Source organism: Cavia porcellus, unplaced genomic scaffold (assembly GCF_034190915.1).
Source record: "Cavia porcellus strain 051 isolate PalLab524CR breed Dunkin Hartley unplaced genomic scaffold, mCavPor4.1 scaffold_15, whole genome shotgun sequence".
NCBI classification, from domain to species: domain Eukaryota; kingdom Metazoa; phylum Chordata; class Mammalia; order Rodentia; family Caviidae; genus Cavia; species Cavia porcellus.
This window is the reverse complement of record NW_026947498.1, coordinates 6886758-6899071: the sequence shown is the minus strand read 5'-3', so window position 1 is coordinate 6899071 and position 12314 is coordinate 6886758. Positions and strand designations below refer to the sequence as shown.

Below are 12314 nucleotides of genomic sequence, written 5' to 3'. Positions count from 1 at the left end.
TTTCCAAGATCTGGCTATTACAAATCGTGCTGCTATGAACATGGGTGCACATATATCATGTTTTCATTTCTTCCGGGGGAATACCCAGAAGGGGAATAGATGGATCAAATGGAACCTCTCATCATAGCTTTCTGAGTAATCGCCACACTGAAGGAGAAAGGAAAGAAGGGAAAAGGAAAAAGACATACATTTGGATACATATATTAGAGAGAGAGAGAGAGACAGATAAGATAGCTAAGATGACTATACTACTAATTCTATTAATTCTTGGAAAAGAACAGTTAATACTCATGTGATTAGGTCAATTTTGCATGTCTATATCTGGTCATCTAAGCAACTCTTTGAAGATAACAATATGCAATATAACAGCCACTGTTAAATTCCTGTCATCTTGTTTTGAAAGCCTATATTGTTATTGTTTTGGGTTTGTTGTTATCTCTTTTGCTTTTTGTTTTTCTTTTCTGTGTCTTTTTTCTCTTAAAAAAAAAAAGTCTCTCTCAGTTGCCCTGGCTGGCCTAGAACTTGAGATCTTCCTGCCTCAGCCTCCCAGAGTGCTGGGATTATAGGTGTGTGCTGCCATGTTCGGCTCAAAGAAGGTGTTGTGGGACATTGCGAAGGGTCCCTCCAGATCCACATCCACCATGGCCTCAGCAGGTGACCTAACGTGGAAGCAGGTCTTTGTGGATGTAAGTATTAAGTCAAGGTGGGTCCATATAGGGGAGGGTGGTCCCCAAGCCCGATGACCAGTGTCCCAAGAGGAAGAGACACACAGGGAAGAGGCCTTGGGAAGACAGAGGCAACCACAGGCTGAGTGTACCAGGGTGGGTGGGGGCTTGTGCAGCGGAAGTGGAACAGGAGTGGGAACCTGTTCCTGTCCACTCCTGGGTTTTAGACTTCTGGCCTCCAGCACTGCGAGAGGATAAAATTCTGTTAGGTAAGAATGGAATCACAATTTGGGTTGTGGTAGTTTTCTTCCTTCTTTTTCAGTGCTGGGATTGAACCCAGGACCTTTGCACTGAGCTATGTCTTCAGCCCTTTTTAAAAAATTTTCTATTTCACTAGGTTTTACTAATTCACTAAGATGGGCTTAAACTTGCAATCCTCCTGCTTCAGCCTCCCAGAGCACTGGGATGACAGGTGTGTACCATGACAGGCGTGCGCCCTCATGGCTGGCTGGTTCGTGGTGATTTACCCGGCAGCTCCTAAGCAGTGAAGCAGGAAGCTCTGTTTCCAGGGCCCTGGGTCTGAAAGCGTAAAAGAAGCCACACTCCGGCCCCTGGCTGGGAAGTGGCCCAGGCCCCAGAGCTCCGATCCCTTATCTCCCCCTTGCTGGTTTCCGCATCAGGGCCCCACAGCTGCACCAAGGCCTCTGAGCCGGCAGTTCCAGAGGAGGCCTGGCCCCGACCCACGACCCACGACCCACGCTAGATAGAAATCCTGGCTGTGGTGAGGCTGCTCCTTTCACCTGCAGGCTGCACCTGAGCTGGTCCAGAAAGCCTGGGAGGAGCAGCCCCTGGTGGGTGTTCAGGGGGGCTTCTACCGGTGCTCAGGCCTTTGGGGGGGCTGGATAGAGCCTCAGGCCTACTCCGCTCATCACCATTCTGTGACCCAAGCAGGACACGGTTCCTAGCTGCCTCAGTTTCCAGTGTGTGTCCTTGACAAAGCCACTGGGGAGAGGGGATGCAGTGAGAGGTTTGAGGGGCAGGAAGTGCTCCCTGCCAGGGTGCTGCAGGGTACTGAGTTTCCTTGGTAACAAAGTTGCCACAACCCACAGCCAAGCTTGGGGTACTTCCTGTTGGGGCCTTGGACATTGCCTCTCCCTCTGCAAGTCATCCGTAAAAAGCATGCATTTGTGCCCTTGAGCATGCGGGGTTCCCTGACTCCTGCCTATTGCACCATGAGTGACCATATGACCGTCCTTGCCCTGCCAGTCACAAGGGCATTGGGTTTCACTGGCTTAGCACTTTCCAGAAAGGGCTCCTCCTCAATATGCCTCTAATCCAAGAGCGTTCGGAGGGGCCTGGTGCAGAGTGAGGATATCTCCCCAGCATTTCCCTTAGGAAGGCTGGAAGCAGCTCAACTGCTGGAAGCCGGGGCTCCCTGCACGTGACTCTGAGGATGGGGTGCAGACTCTCTCCCCTTGGGATGCGCCTTCTTACCAGCTGGGTATTTACAGAGACTCAGGTATCACCCCTCATTTACAGGTGAGAGGAGCAAGCAGAGGGGAAACCAGCCAGGAGCCTGGCAGGCCTTGTGGCTCTGTCCCCACATGGGGTCAGAGGGCGTCCCCTGCCGAGGCCTTGGGGACCTCAGCTGGCCCAGCCACAGAGTGGGTGATCGGGGCTGGGTATTTAGCTCAGCGGCATAAGCACCTGTCTTGCAAGCAGGCAGTCGATCCCTGGTACCGATAAAAATGAAAAAGACAAAAACAAACAAACAAACAAACAAACAAACAAAGTGGGGTTCACCGAAGTGGGTCACGGAAAAAACATTTCAAGATGAGTCACTGCCAGGAAAATGGATTTACCAGCCCGGGTCAGGTGTGGGTGAAACTATCAGTGAGTATCTGAGGTTTAGGGACTCAGCACCCGGTTAACTCCCAGGCACGTTGCCTTCAGGGCAAAGTCTGGGATTTCTGAATCCATAGTAGCAGAGGAAAAGCCGGGCTCACTTCACAGGTGTCTTATACCTTGAAGACCCTTAGAAAAAAAAATTTTGGCGTGAATCTCTAGACAGCAAAAAGGCATTGTGACCTTTGGTAACTTTGATTGTGTACTGAAGCCGCAGTTTTCTTAAAAGGGTATTTTAAAAATTACAATCTTTTTGTCTTCTTTCTACCTCGTTTGTTTCTTCTATGCTCCTTCAGCTGCAGCCCCCCTGTACCCTGAAACCTGGAATCACACTGCCCAGTTGTCTGGAGCTGTCCCCTGGAAATGATCCAGGTACATCACTTCAGGTGTGACCCAAGGTAAACTGCTGACCCTCTGACCCCAGATGATCAGTTAACTTCCGTTAGACTCGGCATTTTCTCCTGCGAAGTGGGCAGCTTTCCCATCTGCTGCATAATTCCTCGGGGGCCCCTGTTAGGTTTGATCCCTGTGAAATCCGGCTGTGCTCTCTCCTCCCGGGCCAGAGATGCCATGCTGGGTGCCCTTCTTCCCCGGCTGCAGGCAGGTTGCCGGACACCGCGTGGCCATTCTCGGAGGGAGGAGACCCACACACCTGATCTTATCACCCTGACCTCTCTGTGTGCCTCGCCCTGTGTTTTCTTATTCCTGATCCCAGGAGGATGCAGTCAGATAAAATTTGGTCAGGTGACAGGGTTATGTCGTCACTTACCTGGCCCTGCTGGTTTGGCCTGGGCCATCACATGCTGTGTCTGAGACCAGTTCTTGAGTCTTGGCAGTGTCACCACCACGGGGTGGGATCAGGGTTTCCCAGTTTCCCAGGGTTTCTCCTCCCCAGGGATACCCCATGTTTGATCTATGGTCTCCTCTAAACCATTGGTAGCTGAAGCACCCTGGGGAGGGTTCTGCATCTCCCCAGCATGGGTTGGGGCTCGGTGGGCCCAGGCTCAGCATGAGACGGGACGTGGTGGGGAATGTCCCCCATCTCCGTGTCTGAGTCCTGCTGTGCACCTCCTAGCAGGATGGGCCCTGGGGCCCCTCCTGGAAGCAGGCTGACTCTTAGACTGTCTTGATCATGAGCAATGATCTCAGTCCAGAGAGGCGCTTCCTGTGGCCTGGTTTGGGCTGAGGCTCCTGCCAGAAAGCCTCTCACTTGCCAGAAGACTTTGGCAACACTTCAGGCACCGTGCAGTCTCCTGACATCCCATTCTTACTGTCTGGGCTTATACCTGATGTCAACCCTGAGCAGAGAACGCTCCACTGGGCATGGTGGTGCCCGTCTGTCACCCCAACCCTTAGTGCGGGCAGAGGCAGGTGGGGAGAAAGCTCAAGCCCAGCCCAGGTGACCTCAGGAGACCCTGTGTCAAAATAAAACATAAAAAGGGACAGGGATGGGGCTGGGGATGGGTGGAGCTCAGTGCGAAGGTCTGGGCTTCATCTCAGGTACTGAAAGGAACTGTCACTGCTCCCTGGGTGCTCCCTCTCTGGGTCTGCAGGGAGTTCACAGGCGATGGGCCACGTCTGGTCCTTAGGACCTCTGCCATAGCAGTGATGCATACGCGTGTGTGCACCACGTGAGTTCTGCGCTGCCTGTACCAGAGCCAGCTGCTCCCACACTGTTCCGGCCACCAGGTGTATAATCATGGGTCCAAGGGGCCGTGTTTCTTTCTGAAGGCTGCGCTCTTGAGCTTTCCAACTTAAGGTGACCCCTTGGCTGTGACCCTCCTCCTCCACTGTGGACTCCTCTTTGGCTGGGAAAGGCTGTGTCCACTGTGAAAGGCTCATGGGGTTAGGCTGGGCTTGCCCAGAAAGTTCAGCATCACCTCCTCTCTCAGCCTTGATCGCATCTCTGAAGTCCTTTTTGCTACGAAAGTGACACATTTGCACAGTTTTGGGAGTAGGACTCGGATGTATGGGGGGAGCATCATTCTGTAAATACATTCCTAGTCACAACCTGTTGTACACTCAAGTGCATGTGTTTACAGACAATAACTGGCACCACACATGTGAGCGACCGCAGGTTGACCAGTGCTCTTGCCGGGAAGGTGTTTCCTGCAGCACCAGGTGGGTGGAGGAGGGTTACAGCACTCACAGGCTGATGAAGGTGGCCGTGTCTCCTTCTGACATCTGACATCTGTTTGTCTACCTGTTTTAAATGTGACTCCTGAGATGTCATCGTCACCACTTACGGGCGTGGCAGGACAGAGGGGTTTCTTATGCTCATTGATGGGAGAGGAGAGGAGGGTTCTCAGGGGCTCAAAGCTGGGCCTGTGAGGCTGGGGCACTGGAGAGTGGAGGCCGGAAGCTGGGCTGGCTGAGGACAAGAGGGGGACAGGACTGCCTAGGCAGGAAGGGGAGCTCGAGTTCGTCAGTGGGCTGTGCCAGGGGTCTTCAAGAGGGGCAAATAGATGAAAGATCACGGAGGTCAGGGCCCTGAGAGGTAGAGATTCGGAGCAAGACAGTGAACAGCTCAGGAGGTGTGAGGGTAGGACGGGCGGGCGCTGGTGGAGGCTGGAGGGTCCTGCACTGAGCTGGCAAGGGCTGTCACTGGAGGCTGAGGCTGGGCCCAACTTCCCCCCAGTTCCTGCAGGTGAGGGTACAGATGGCACAGAAGTGGCACCTTCTGCCATAGAGGGTCATCAGCCTGTTGCAGAGCAGAGACAGCAGGGGGGGGGAGTGAGGGCTGGAGCCCAGTGCCACCGCGCAGCTGAGTGTGACCAGCTGGTGGAGGCCAGAACAGAGCCAGGCTCTAACAGGACTCCTCCCTGTTCCTGCCAGCTTGCTTTTATGGATCAGGGATGTGCATCAAACAGGCAGATGCTCAAGACGAAATATTACTACATGTGAAGCGCAGGGTGCAGACTAAAGGGTGCTTTGCACAGATTTAAAAGGTGATTACCCTACATTGCGTCCTAAAGAGGTAAATGAGTGCAAACTCAGCTTAGTCTTAATTTCGAATATAGAGAACACACATTTGTAAGGTTTGTTAGTTTAGCATTTTTGTATCCATTTGGAGGAAACTGTGAGGTAGGGCTTGAAAAAACAAGAAGCTTCAAATTATGCCAGTGTTAATAGAAACATAGCTGTGATACAGACATATATATTTCAGATAGAAATCTGTTGGTGATTTTTGTCATTGGTAGCATACTATATGCATTATAAAATACAGGCATATAAATGTACATAGTAACATAAATTTATGTAACTCTACACCATAGAAATTCAGTATGATTTTTTAAGACTTTCCAGATTCTCAGCATGTTGTCTTTTGGTACAGATAAAAAAATTGTACTCTTAATTCTGTCCCCAAAATTATCTAGCATCTAAAAAAAACAAACAAACAAAAAAAAAAAAACCAAAAACACTCAATACAAAAATGCCTGCTGTCCTGATTCTTATTTTTATTTCAGATTTAAAATTCAAAGAAAAATTGTAGTTAAAATACACACAAATCAGGTTTCACATTTTAGCACTTTGTGTGTATGTAATTCATTGGCCCGTCAGACAACCTCCAGCCCCACCTCTTCCCGACACTTTTCCTTGTGCATGGCTGAGACTCTGCCCTGTCCATGCTCTCCCTGCCTGTCCTGTCCCCTGGTGACCGCCACTGTACTTTCTCTCTCTGTGATTTGATTATTCTCGCTAACTCCTATGCACGGGCTCATACACTACTGGGCCTTTTGTGACCGGCTTGCTTATTTTACTTAGCAGTATCGCCGCTATCTAAAATTTTAAAATTACAGTAAAGGACACATTGCCATGGGTTCCCTCTAAATCCTCCCTCATGCTTTGCTTTGAGCGCATGCATCCCGTCCTTCCTGCCCCTTCCTGCAGCAGCTCTGGCGTGCTCTTTCCTCAGTGTCTTGGGTGCGCTGCCCTGGCTGCCTCCGTGTCCTGAATGGATTCAGCATGTTTGCCTTTTGTGGTCATTTTGACCTTGGGGAGGAGTTGGAAGTCACACGGTGCCAAATCCGGTGACTGAGGTGAATGAAGACTCAATGTCACATTTGTATGAGCTGCATCCTTTGGGTGATGGTAGCGATATTCATTATGTTTTTGATCAAGGCACTCAATAAAGAGGACTCCGGAGGTGCTTCATAAAGCCACAAGGATAAAAGTGCTTGATGTGAGGAGGTGTTGGAGAGGGAGTCAGTGTGTCTTTTACTGCAATAAATTTTTAAAAGTGCATGCGCTCATTGCACCCTGAAGCTTCATGTGCTGTCAGCCTATGTCAGAAGTCCTTTCCTCCTTGAGGCTGGGAGGTGTTTCACGGGCCGCATCAAGGCTTTCTGTCTATTCCTCTGTCGGTGGACATTCAGGTTGTTCCTGCTGCTTCGCTCCCGTGGGGAACAGACACAGCTGTGTGCCTGTCTGCTTGGGTCCTTGCTGTCCCCATCTCTCTGTGTGGACACCTGGAGTGGACTTGCTGGGTCTATGGCGATTCCAGTCATTTCTCCAGGAGCTGCCATGCTGTCCCCCACAGCCGCCAGATCTCTGTCGTGCCGCCAGCCCTGCATGAGGGCTGTGATTTCTCCAGCTCCTCAGTTGCGCTTGGTACTCTCTGTTTGGTCTTGGTCTCGGTGACAGCTCTTCTGACGGGTGAAGCAGCGCTGCGTGGTGGTTTTGACCCGCCCTTCCCTGATGATTGAGGGTCTTAGATGTGCTTATTGGCCACCTGTGAGTTGTCTTTGGAGAAAATACACCTCCTCAAGGCCTCTGGCTATTTTTGAAGTTGGCCTCTGATTCAGGGCCATTTGGTAGACTGGCCTGCTGAGCCATCTTGTCTCTATAAAAATGTTCTTTTAAATTTTTTCTCTGAGTTGAGGTCACTTGTTTCTGACAACAGTTGGCTAAGGTTATGCTTTTTTTTGTTTTGTGCCAGGAACCAGGAATCAAATCCAGGACTTTGTGCTTGCCAGGCAGGCACTGTGCCACTGAGCTATATCCTTGGACAATGTTATGTCTCACAGATGTGTTTGTGAAGTGTGGATGACGAGTGGCCACCTTCGCTCTGTCCCCATGGGGCTGTGGGACCCTCCCTCCTGCTCTCTTCGCCTCTCAGATGCATCCACAGGGGCCTTGTTTGCTTAGGGGTGCCCTCTTGCAAGTGGGGCAAAGAGAACATTTCTGTCAGGCCTGGAAAACAAGTGACCGGAAGTGTGGAAGTGTACTGCTGTGGTTATCAGGACAGAGCGGCCAAGGCTGGAGCAGGCCGGATGCTGTGCCCTGGGGGCGAACTCTTGGCTCTGAGGACTGATGGAAGAAAGTCTTCAATCTCTAGCTTCTACTTCCTTCCCGGGAATGCTATTCTGTTGTTGTCAAAAAAAGTTTAGGGGGAAACTCTACACTTGTCAAAGTGGATTAAAGCCTATTTAAAAATAGGTATTATACGTTGGGCATGGTGGCATACATCTGTCATCCCAGTGCTTGGGAGGCTGAGGCAAGAGGATTGTTGCAAGTTGGAGACCAGCCTGGGCTCCAAAGTGAGCCCAAGGCCAGCCTGAACTGCATAGCGAGACCCTGTCTCAAAAGATTAAAAAAAAAAGGATTGTACGCATTGGGAGTGCGTCATGGTGCGTGTGGGCAGGGGCTTTCTGTACTTTAATATTAATACTGAACTTTGTCTTCAAAGCTGGATTAATACACATGGAGTAGCCGATAAGTCCCAGGAGACGGACATCTGAATTGTGTGCCTATCTGCTTGGGTTCTTGCTGTCCCCATCTCTCTGTGTGGACACCTGGAGTGGACCCATAACTGCAGGGCCCCAGTGAGAGTTCCTGTCTTTGTCTGTGTCTGTACACACACACACACACACACACACACACACACACACACACACACGTGTGTGAGCACACACATGTCTGGGGGGCAGGAATGGGGGTCCTGGATTCTTGGAGTGGACCGTGGAGTAGAGAGGCTGTTGGTGTGGGCTCTGATTAGGGAATTCACCCCACTTCTCCTTAACTTAAAATGTTTCTTTGGCTTTATAAAAATATCTCTTTATCACACCTACTATTTTTATAAAATATTGGCTTCAGTGTGGCATTTTGCTCCATGCAAACGACACCTTTTGATCATCCCCTTCCCATCACCCTGCCCCACAGCTTCCCACCCTCATTCGCTTCCTTTTGCCTCATAAGTCTTTCTACGTTCTTTCTTTTTAAAAATTTCCATCTATTAGGGCAAACATACAGTACGTGTATTCTGAGTCTGGCTTACTCTGCCTAACATGGTGATGGCTGCTTTCCCATCTTCCTGCCTGTTGTGCCATGGAGCTGAAGGAAAATAATAACAATAAACTCCTTGAAAAGGCGCAAACTCCTATGCCTGGCCTGCAGTACACTCTTCTCGCCCCGAGGTTTGCCGGCTCTGAGCAGCCTGAACCCAAAGCTGTCTGGACTTGACTTGGGGACAAGCAGAGGCTGAGAACTGGGGTCAGGGATGGTGGCCAGGGCAGGGCGGAGGGTGTGTACCAAGGCGGGGGAAGGCATTCCTCACATTCAGGAATGTTTGCTTGTTTGTTAGAAACTTCACAGAGGCACCGAGGAGAGGAGAAATAGCCTGGATCGGGTTTCACAACTTAGGGTGTCAATAACGCATTGCGTAAGGGCTTGGGGTTATAACGAGGGCTCTTTATTCTGTGCACTGGAAATATTGTGCTAACCCCAGTCCTTGACTTTGTCCTTCCTCCCTTCATTTATTTACTCAGTCCCTCAACAAATATATATATATATATATATATATATATATATATATATATATTTTGGTCTTTTTCCTTTTTATCGGTACTGGGGATCGAACTCACGACTGCAACAAATATTAAGCATCTGATGGATGGGTCAGTCAGTGAACACAGACCCTGCCTCTGTCTCTGTGTACGAGCACTGTGCTGAGGAGTAATTCTACTCTAACAATGTGCTCAGCTCTCCAAGCATCCTAGAATGGCGAGTAGCCCTTCTCAATTTTCTTTAACATTTTTATATTGATTTAAAAGTCCTTAAAACTGGTGCTAATCTACGAAACAACAGATGTAAAATATACACCTGGGAGATGCATTTATTTTACAGACATAAAATGCATTGCAGTCACCAAGGGCCATGCAATCTATTGCTGTCTGCAAGCGCAAAGGCCTGGGGACTCAGAGCCTGTCCCTGGGTGTGGGGCCTGGGGCTTTTGCCTGCAGAGCGGCTGGAAGTGATGCTCTCCTCCAGGTGCCTGCAACCCTCCCACTCCTTATCTCGGCCTCTTCCTCCTTTTGTTTTCAAAGCTCTGCATCTTCCTTACCTGCTTCCTGTCTCTGGCATGAATTGTCCCTCTGTCCCTCTGTTCCTCTGTTCCTGGTAGCCAAGGACACTAGCGCCATGGTGCTGTTTTCTCTCTGCTGGGCACTCAGAATTTTTTCCAACTTTAGTTTTTTAATTGGCACAGATAATGCTAGTACTATTTGTGGGGGAAAGTGCCATAACAAGGAGTGTCTGCATTACCGGTCACCTCACTGTTGATCATTTCTGGGCATGAAAACATTTGAAATCTTCTCTGTTGGTTAATAGTTTTTCTTTCTTTTTGGATTTTAGAGACAAGATCTTGCTATGGAGCCCATGCTGGCCTCAAACACAGTGATCCTGCTAATTTCAAATATGCATTCAGTTGTGCCACCTGCTCCTACGCTGCTCTGCTGAAGGACAGTAGAAGCTGGTGCCCTACTCTTGTGCCTGTTAGCTGTCCTCTCTTCGTCCATCCCTCCTCCCCACCTCTGGTCACCACCTTCTGCCCACTTTATTTTAGCTTCTGCACGCAGGGGGAAATAGCTGGCATTGTCTCTCTGGGCCATAAGACAATAAACTAGACTTTTCCTCCGTTGCTGCAGAGGGTGGATTTCCTACTTTTCCCGGGCTGAGTAGTCTTCCACTGCGTTCATGTGCTGGATTTTCTTTGTCTGCCCCTTTGGTGAGGGACACTGAGGCTGAGTTCCTGTCCTGATTATTGGTGCCACAGTGTGGCACACATGGGCTTCATTTCTTTGGATAAACAGATAACATGGGATCGCCCATTGGATGGCAGTTCTATTTCTGTTTTTTTTTTTTGAAGAGCCCCCATTGTGTGCTCCTTCTAGAGGTTTTCTCCCCAGTGGACAGGTCTGTGCAGATACTTGTCTTCCTGCTATAGCTGTGGGGTGGAATCTTTTGGGAGCAAAGGAGGGGCACAGGATGACGTCAGAGAAGGCTGCCTGGAGGTGGTGACACCTTTTCTGCCACATCTTGGAGCTGCAGAGCCAGGGCCCTGGACTAAAGTCTGGGAACCAAGGGTGGGGTTGGTACACCAGGGACCCTGAGCTTGGCGTGTGCCACCGAGCAAGTTCAGGCTGAGGGGCCCTGTGGCCTCTGGCTCTCTGATAGCAGTCATATTGGTTGGCTCAGGCTGTCAGAACACCCAGACTGGGCTTTGCAATAGATATGGAGAAGGTGTGATCAAAATATACAGTGAATATTTAAGTTAAAAATAAAATTATTACAGTAAAAGACGTATGGCCATGAATCCCCCTCCAAACCTTCCTCCTCACCATCTCCACACTCACCCATCATCCCGGCCGCTTCCTGCAGCAGCTCTGGAGTCCTCTTTCCTGAAGGTCTTTTCGATATGTGATGAAAAACACACTGAGTGCTGCTCTGGGTGACATCTGACAGAAGGGCAGCTCCTAAGAGCATCACACTGCGTCCTCCTTAGTCACGGGCTCTGGCACCGTGTGACTTCCAGCTCTGCCCCAAATGAGAATCACCACCAGAGGGGAATAGTTTGAGGTGATTAAGGACAGGGAGGAAGCCCGGACTGCACAGCTCTAGACCCTGAGGAAAGAGGGCTCCAGAGCTGCTGCAGAAAGTGCAAGGACCATGGGACAGGTGTGTTCAAAGGGAGTTCGCGGCAGCATGACTTTTCTCTGCAACACATCTTAAAAAATTTAAGCGTGTGCCCAGCTCCTCAGGGTCTTGGGGCAGTGTCCTGTTAATCTGCTTTAATTGTTAACTGCCCGAGAAGACTGTTGTGGTCTTGTGTTGTGGTTGGCTGTGGCAGAGAGCGAGGTGTGACTTTGCCGAGGGTGCCTGACTTTGTGCAGCAGAGATAAAGCGGGCTCTGGCTTTGTCCTCATTAAAGCCGGGGCCTGGCTTGGCACCAGGACATCCTACTCGCAGCCACCCCTGGATCTGCAAGCTGGGCTAGCGAGGCTCTGCCCTGTACCCTGCCTGGCTGCAAGAAGGTCAATAAAGACAGCTCTGTGGTGCCCACTCCACACAGGGTCCTCACCATGCTTGGTGCAGTCCCCAGCTCTGCTCAGTGTGGGGAGAAACCTCGTAGTGCACTCGCATTTACGGGCCCATTAATTTTCAGAGTTGCTCTGACAGCTGTCAGCCTCGGTGCCGCTCTTGTGCGGGTAGTAATAAGCTGTTCCCAACCCACGCTCTCTCTCTTTCTGCTTCTGTACCCTTGTAGATAAAGGAAAACAAACCAGGGAAACATGCTTTGCTCCATACCACCCCTGCCTCTGTGCTGCGGTGGCTTTGGGTATTAGGGTCCTTGTTCCGACAGACAGACAGACAAACAGACAGATGCCTGTGCTCAAGGCCACACCTGCTCTCACCTTGTGCTTGAGAAACTGAGAGCTGCATGTGACTAGCTCAGAACAAGCTGCT

The 12314-nt window shown here is 50.3% G+C and overlaps 1 long non-coding RNA gene across 3 annotated transcripts; it reads left to right on the top strand.

Annotated features, from left to right (window-relative positions):
- Positions 1–488: 488 nt before the first annotated feature.
- Positions 489–11001, top strand: LOC106026265 (uncharacterized). 3 transcript variants are annotated; one of them, XR_001199873.3, is made up of 3 exons: positions 489–686; positions 2867–2968; positions 10203–11001. It is a non-coding gene; the product is annotated as an uncharacterized LOC106026265 (long non-coding RNA). The 3 variants fall into 3 exon arrangements; XR_001199871.3 differs by lacking the exon at positions 489–686 and adding an exon at positions 1962–2184; XR_001199872.3 differs by lacking the exon at positions 489–686 and adding an exon at positions 1962–2204.
- The last annotated feature ends 1313 nt before the right edge of the window (positions 11002–12314 follow it).